A 9,230-nucleotide genomic window follows, 5' to 3' on the forward strand; every position below is an offset into this window, starting at 1 on the left:
ATATTGTTTGTTCAGAGTCAGTAGGTTCAGTGCTGTACACTTTTCCCTATTCTATAACCTTTTGTCTCAACATCACACACGTCTCTAACTGTACTTTTGGTACCTTTTATTTCAACATGCATGTGTTATACTGAACCTGCCATTGTCGATATGTCTGAGAGCCCCATTAGAGCACATTTGCCTTGACCCACTTGAACTCTTCTCTCATTAGCATACTTTGTTAATACCAATCACTGCATTGGCTTCTCTCCATCGTGTTCTATCTCTTACTCTCACACAAAGAAATCTTTAAAAAGCTACATGTCATAAGTATTCTCAGTATGATCTGAAGGAAAAAGTAGACTCTCTCTGACCTTTCTCTTTGCCTATCTCACATAATGCCATGACCTTTCCAAAGACTGTCTTTAAAATTTCATGCAGCGTTGTCATTCATCTCCACTGCATGTAGATACTGAGTACATCTTTTGTGTTCTGAGGAATCTATGGAATAAATGCACCATTATCATAAGTATGGAGATACTGTCTATCATAATTTTTAGTGTCATACATTTTTTTTCCATTCAACAGTTTGTGGTCAGTGTTGAAAATAATTGTACTCCTTAATATTTTTGTGAAAACTGTAATACTTAGAAAAAAAAACAAAAAGAAATTATATATATATATACTATAATATATATATATACTAATATATATATATATTTATATATATATATATATATATATATATAAAACTATCGACTGCTTGTGTATATAGATCTTTAAGCGTCTTGAGCTGTCACCCTTACCACATCCATAAGAGAGTCAGCCAGCAGCCTTTTACAAAGCTCCTGGACCGTGAAGGCAAAGTCGAGTCTGGACCATGCAGAGAGCCATGTGAATTCCAATAAGATGTATGGCAAGACAGTTGCAAGAGCCATTTAATCTTGCTCACATTCAGCTTAATCCTACTGAGGGTGATTTACGCCTGTAGGTATTGTGGGAGAGGAACTGTGAGTCATTTGCCCAAGCGCTGCACTGGCGGAATGGTGGAGACATGAAGACAGCGCACATTCTTTTGAGCCCCACAGATGAAATAAAACATGAAAAAAATAATGTAGACTTCTGCAAGATGAGTCAATTCTCACATAGGCCACCACTTTGTGACTGTCGGCATGAGATATGGGTAAAGACAGGAGCCATATATTTAAAAATCAAATCGCTCAGACCTACAGTCATTCTTTTCTGGTTCTGAGGTCTGTTTTGCTTGTCCGTGTCCCTTGTTATCATTGGCAGTCTAAGACATGCACATGGTGAGGATAAATCCAACCATAAACACACACACACACACACACACACACACACACACACCTGAGACACAACACACACACACACACACACACACACACACACACACACACACACACACTTTTTGAAACAAGTCTTTTATGCTTACCATGGCTTGATCAAAACTACAGTAAAACCAGTAACATTATGAAATATTAAAGTTTTTATATATAAATATACAGTAAAAACAGTAAGATTGAAATATGTATTCTATTTTAGTATATTTTAAAATGCCATTTATTCCTGTGATGTAATTTTTTATTTATTTTAAGCAGCTATTACTCCAGTTCTGTATCACGATTCTTCAGGAATTATTCTAATATGCTGATTTGCTGGTCAATGAACTTTTAATGTTATTATCAATATTGAAAACAGTTGTGCTGCTTAATATTTTTGTGGAAACCATACTACGTTTTTTTCCAGGTAATGAATAAAAAGAAAGTTAATGAATAGAAAGTTCAAAAGAACAGAATTTATTCAAAATAGAAGTCTTTTGTAACGATGTCCAACATCAATGGTGTCACTTTTACATTCTTGCTGAATAAAAGTATTATTTTTTTATTGAATTCTTTAATATTTTTGTACTAATCCTAAATCTTTAACATATTTATATACTGTATGTATTTTGTCAATATCTGATTTTCTTACAACAGAACACACTTTTAGCAGACTTTCTAGCTCTTATCATTGGAAACTTCTCTCACATACAGGAAGAGATGGAATTAGGGAATTGGATTGTGTTAAGGTAAGGATAAGGATCTGCAAACCCTTGGGCCCTCATTCAGATTTCAAATGTGGCCAAGTGTAGGCTGTGTCAACAACAGTTACAGAATTTAATGGACAGAGATATGGCAGACGTCAGGAGGACTAAAGGACATCTAATCAGTAGAGGATTTTCATACCTGCCTGCTGCTAATCTTATTGGATAGATGAGAAGTGGTGAGGATAAGAGAGAAATTCTGATGACCATCTCAAAAAGCACAAAATAAAATTAGACTTTAGCACCAAGAACTATAGAGGGTCAGACACAGCCATGAAGTAAAAGAAAGAAAATGGAAAGCAGTTCTCGGGGACAGAACAAATAGGCTGTCTCTCATATTTGTTGTCAACACATTGAACAAATAAAGTGGCAAGAAACATCTTAGTCTTGTTAAGTCCTTCAAAAGGTCATTGTAGAGGAGCACAGCAGTGCTAAACTCAATTCAGTGTCAATAAGGATTACCTTCATTGATTACAGCACAGCATGCAGTGTCAGATTAAATTAAATATGTATGCAAAAAGGATATGGGTTCAACAATTGCAGCATTTTTAGAGATATTAAATGGCCAGTGTCAGTCTTTGCCATCATGGGTTTAGTGTGTGTGTGTATGTGTTGTACATAATATGTATAAACCAAGAAAAATGTGTCACTTGGCAGCCAGTGATCAATGTGCACTTTCATTGTATTCAAAAGGGCAGTTTTGACATTTTTTAATAACTCCTTTAATCTTTCACGGGGAAAAGGTCATATGAGTGTTGAGCGAAATGAGGATGAGTAGATAATGACAGAATTTTCAGTGTAAAGGTGTGACTCAATTAGATTGTCCAAATGTAGATATGGATGGGTAATTTCTGCAGCAGCATTTTACTCACACTGAAAGTGCACTGTGCAATGTAATTATTTTATTTTATTTTATTTTTTTATTAAATTTAAAAACATTTGAGCTTTTAGTAACACCTCCCAAAAATGTTGCTTTAAGATCTTAATACAACTGTGAAATAATACCTGATATATATTTTCACAATCATGTTCATACTCAAATTAATTAAAAAGTAATTCATCATCTTTTTTTTTTAAGAAGCCACTGGAGGCAACCATGAATATAAACGAGGCAAAGTAAAATGTGTTGTACCAAATATGCATAACGTGACATTTCATCTTCTCCTCTTTGTTATTTAACAGAAATTGAATACAATAGACCATAATGTAGCTGTCATGTCTACCCTTTTCAAAAATAAAACCACAAAAACAAAATGGGAAACTTAGCTTATACGTTCAATCAACAGCAAGTCTGCGTTCAGTGAATACAAGAGATAAAAAAGACAAAGGGGGCAGAGGATAAAACTGAACACTTTTTCTTGTTCTTCTGGTTGATTCTTGTGAAATGGTACAGTGAACAACTCAAAGTAAAGTCAGTAATGAACTGCATGTGGGCATTTGTAATTTTAGCACTGTGTGAATTACAAATGGACTATCTGATCAATATTTACAAAGTCTACTAATCTCCAAACATCAGTCTCAACTAATGGTTCTATATGGCTGACCATGAATCTAGCACTGATCCCCATATTGTAGATTTGAGTGAACATAAATAGGACACTGGTACAGTACTTGTCCTCAGAGAGACAGTGGTCAGGAGTTGATCAATAGGTTATGTGCATCACATTGCTGCTAAGAAAGGTCAGGGGGGCCCAAGTGAAATGCCAGGAGACTTGGCCATAACCGTAACCATCCATCTTGCCTTCCAGAGACCAGGGGATTAGGGTACAGACAATGACAGGCTTGTGGTGTGTAATACAATGGTTCTTCTATCTCGACTTCTGCCCTGTCTTCCAGTCGCAGAGTTAAACCAGACAGGTTCTCTGGTTTCCATGCTTGGCAGTAATGAATGGTTGTGAGGTGGCAGTGCTGATGTTGTGGCGTTATATTATTAGGTCATATTTGACAATAAGGCAGGTGCATGTCCAGGTGTCTAACTAAACTATGACTGGCCCAAGTCAGAGTTTGATATTAAACGAAACCAGATACAACCTCCTTTCCAGCAGCACCTTTTATATTCTACATCCCGTTTTAAGAAAAGCAAACATCAGACACAATATAGTCACTAAGAATAACTCATATTGTTTTATTTGTTTATTTCTATATGGTTCAATTTAGGAAAGTTTCCTCATATTACTTTTAGACATCATGATCAGTGATTAGATTTTGGTATTGTTTTGTTTATTTCTGAATGGTTCTATCTAGGAAGATCATCTCATATTACTTTTCGGCACTATGATTGGTGATATAATTAATTTGCTTTGTTTTGTTTGGTTTGTGGAAGTGATTTATGCTTTTTATGGGTTAAAATATACATCAAAAAGGTGTACTAATTGTATCCACCTTATTTTTAAAGCAAGAGTGCTCCAGGTGAGTGTTCATGGTGTGTGTTCACTGCTGTGTGTGTGTGCACTTTGGATGGGTTAAATGCAGAGCACAAATTCTGAGTATGGGTCACCATATTTGGCTGTATGTCACGTCACTTTTATTTGCTGCTTATTAATAGTTAGTAAGGTAGTTGTAAAGTTTAGGTATGGGGTTGGGTTAAAGGATCTAGAACATGGTCATGCAGAATAAGTAATTAATGTGTGCCTAATAAGTACTAATAAACAGCCAATATGCTAGTAATATGCACACTAATATGCAACTAGCAACTATACCTTAAAATAAAGTGTTACTGTTGTTATCTTATTTGCTGTCATATAAATTTAATGTATTATTGTAATCATAAACACACTGGTTTAATGCAAAAATTGGTCAAACTTTTACTGATGTTATTCTTCTAGTCATTTAACTTTAATGGTTAATAAACTGGAAATCTCGCACAATCACAGGAAATAGATTACTTGATGAGACAGCCTCATTATGAAGTTATGACTATTTTCACATTACCCTCTACCACAGAGTGTCTTTTCAGTGAGAACAGCTAAGCAGTGTGATAGCTGACCCTGCCGCCACACGTAATGTCCTCCAGCTTGACGTCTGTGAAGGCCGGTCGGTACAGAGCAACCAATTAAAACTTAGAGAAGAGGTCCTGCTGCTAGGGCTGATTGGTGGAGGCTCCTTCTGTGATCGACTGCAGTAGGAGATTGGTGCTTCCTGGTTAGTCATTGCCTTTGATCTTTGACTCTTTGTCAAATAAATCATTTTCCCCTTGGCCCCTAGACCAGCTGGCAGGAAGTATTCCCATTTTGATGCCTCGCGTCATGGTGAAATCCACCATTAACTTGGGAATGTGGCTGTGCATACCACATAACAGCCAGTGAAATCACCCCATCAAATCCAAATGGAAAGAAATTTAAACACTGCAGTTTAGAATGTAAAGACCTACTTTTTTTATATATATATTTCCAGCCAATAATTCATGCTGTTGCTGCAACTATAAGACTTAAGCAATTTAATTCCATAATTAATTAAAAAAATGATTATAGATATGATTTAATTTAAATATATAAAATAATAAAGTAAAATAATATATATAATATATATATTTTCCTGATACTACTACTACTACAGCAACTGTGAATTTGATAACAACCATAACTGTGAGTTATTCAGCTAGAAGAGATTAATCAGAATCCCTATTATCAAAGCAGCCCAGCTTTATATCTGTAAATATATGCTCTTTTATCTTACTGCCTTTAGTTTGGTCTGGGCAGGGAATTACCCAATTAATTTAAATAAAATTTCCCTCCCATTAACGAAGTAGACCTGGGATCCCCATTGAAATTAGATTTGGAAACTGCTGAGGCTTATCTAACGAGTGACTTAATACACCATATGATAACCAACATGAAAGACTTAATTTACTCATCCTGGACACTAATAAGAATATACTTAAGGTCTGGAGCTTACTTTTAGTTATGGTGACCACTATATTGAAGTTATACACAACACTATTTATGTATCTGTCTGGCTGTCTTTCTGTCTCATCTTTTTATGAGTATATTATTATATATATATTTATGTATTTTATTTTATTATTTTTCTTATATCCTTTCATATTGCTTTTAGGCATTATGATAAGATATTAAAATTTTTATATAATGCATTTTTTCCCATTTCAATTTATTTACTTGAGTTTTGCATGAAAATGAACTCAATCCTCCCCACAGTTCTGCACCGTGAACTTCGATTGGCATTCACAATCTCTACATGACACACACAAGTAAGTTCAAAGGCGCTCAGGCTATAGAAGTTATTAGGGTGTTTCTTGGTTATTTAGAATTTTGCATGTAATTATGCATGCTAATGAGCCAAGCAAATTACACTTTCAGAGTTGATAGCAACAGAAGTGATGAGCAAGATAACCAGACGTCGGAATTCATTTTCATTATGCACTTTTACATTTTTTAAAGCCAGAATATTTCCCAAATGATTATCTGCTAATTGCAGTACAACTCACATAAATCTTTAGTGTTCTCTACTTTGCCATCACTCATTTTGTGTGTGTGCAGTCAACTTAAGGCTTTCATTTTTCTCTGATACAGCAGTTGCATAAAATGATCTGCTTGCACAATAAATAAATAAATAAATAAATAAATAATTGCTAAAAGCAGAGGGAGTGTATTATGAAGCTGGCACATGCTGAAAAATGGCAAGTGGCTTTACAGATAAACTGAAAGATTTCATTTCAGTCTGCTGCAAGCCTTCTATAATAAAATATACTGTTATATTATTATATTTCCATTTCAGTGAACATACACAATATATTTTGAATCCACTTTACATTAGTTTTTCCTCTGAGATGGTGAATATTGCTCGAGCAGATCAATATTTCTTTTATAACTTCACAGAGCAAATGACGGCCCATATACACACACATGCACACATCAGCGTCCCCTCCGGGACTGGAAATGGAGTTTTGTGTCTTCTTCCACTTTAACACTTCAAAAACCTCAAATGGCTTCTTGCTAAGCAGGAGGGAATGTGCACTGGGGAAACTTCATGGACTTGCATCCCAATAACCGAGGCCTGCATGTCATATATTCAGCATATTCAGCATATTCAGGATCTTCTGCTCACCTTACATAGATAAAATCTCCCTTGACAGTATCAGTGGAAATAAATCGTGTTTGGATGTCAGCCTGAATGGATAGACCTCTCCAATAACAAATCAATATTGTAAACTGATAAATGAGTGGTCGTCATCTTTTCTCTTTTGCAATCTGACTATGATTCTGTTGGATGTGTGGTTGCAGGTTGCTTGTTAAAAGAAAATTGCTCCCTCTATAGGCAATGTTAAGCATGAAAAGTGCTGCATAAGTGCTGTCAGCCTATATGCTTGTTACCAAAGAGTTTAATTTTTGTTGAATGGAGGTGGCCTATTGTTTTCTGATTACTTGTTGTGTCAAAATAGTCAATGGCTGACTATCGGGTAGGTGTAAGCATTCCATACAATCGCTGGCACTGCTGAATAATGTGGATTAGAATGCTATTCTTCCCACAGAAAGATGGCCTGGTGGATTTGTTGTGTAGATACAGCAAAACCAAACCAGGAATCGGCTTTTCCAAAATGATTTGTTTTGAAACCTACTGTTAAGATGGTGAGAAAGCGAACAATTTGGGAGGGCGAGAGAGAGAGATACCATGGACAGCTTAAATATTTCTGCAACAGATTAAAAAGCAAACTGCTTTGTATTTTGAGAGAAAGGGGCATTCAGTATTCTCTTACAACAATGGAAATGTCAGCATGCTTCTGGTCTGCCACTGCTAGAGTGAGAAAAGAGGATTAACGTACATATGTAAGTCAATACAGTCCAGCTTTAACCCCTTAGACTAGTGCAAAATATAGAACCCACACGCCCAAGAAATCAAGGAATTTGGTTCTTCTCCGGGTGCCTTGCGGAGTCCAGGCAGACATCCAAACCAAACTGTGAAGAAGCCATCCCGTGAGTCACTGTCGCTGCGGGATGGTTTTGTTTTAGCTCTCCGCTGCTGTTCATGTTTTTTCTGTATTATGTTCAAAAGCTTCAAAGTGAGAAGAAAGTTTGGAAAGGGAGTTAAGGACTTCTTGCGTGTTTTGAGAGCGCCCCTCTGGGTTATTGTCGTTGTGCAAGGAGCTGGAAACTCTTGGGGCAAGCTCTAGATTTAGTTTGAGAAAGCATTGTGGGATGAAATTAAATCCAGTTTAATGAGATAGAGGCAATGCCCTTTAGAACCGTCTATACTAGTCAAGACGGCTATATTTATAGCATGAACTCATCACGTATACAATTAGTGTTCTGAAATACTCTGAATTAACTGCATGCGTAAATCCTGTAATTAAAACCAAATTAAGTCAAATAGAACAAGTGTTTACATCAAAATTAGAACAACCAACCGTATTTATTTATTTATTTATTTATTTTTGGGATCAAAACAAAGTTACCTGCTTCTTATGTTGATCTGACATTGCTGACTGACACTGCAGCTATCCATAATCAGATGTAGGAGAAATACCAGATACCCACCACATATAAACCCCACAAAAGCTGTAACATTTAAGTCAGGAGATGATTTTAATACTACAAGATGAGCAGCATGAAGTGGTTTAACTTAATTTAGATCAAGTGTCCAGTGAACTGTGACAGGGTACTCACCCAGACCGTGAAGGGTGGTTCCACTCCTGTCCCTACAGCGTTTGTATCCGATCAGCTTGTAGCGGCAGTCAGGATGTTGGATTCTCAGTTCGGTCTCAAGTGGAGGAATGCAGCTCCCACCCACACGGCCCCCGCCGTACCTCCTCCGCGGTGAATTCACACGGGTTCACGAGGCAGTCAAAAGAGTAATCCAGGCATTGTGTTGACGCTCCGAAGAGAGTGCGCTAAGTGCACCCTTTATGGTTGCACTTAAAATGTTTGATAGCCATTAGTTTCTTTTTCTCAATTAAAGATTTAAAGACTGGATGCAGGAACTTTAAGACCAGTTCTTTTAGAATGCAAAGTCCCAGAAATAAATTTTCTGTCCAAGCAGAATAGAAGCAATTCAGGTCCTCTTGAACAATGTGTGATCTTCCCAAACAAGTAGGATCACATCAGATTACAATCAGACAGATAAATCCATACGAAGCTGTTCTCTCCTTTCAACTCATTTGCATTATCCAGCTTCTTCCAAGTAGAAAAACTGC

The sequence above is a fragment of the Cyprinus carpio genome, chromosome B2 (assembly GCF_018340385.1).
Source record: "Cyprinus carpio isolate SPL01 chromosome B2, ASM1834038v1, whole genome shotgun sequence".
Taxonomy (NCBI): Eukaryota; Metazoa; Chordata; class Actinopteri; order Cypriniformes; family Cyprinidae; genus Cyprinus; species Cyprinus carpio.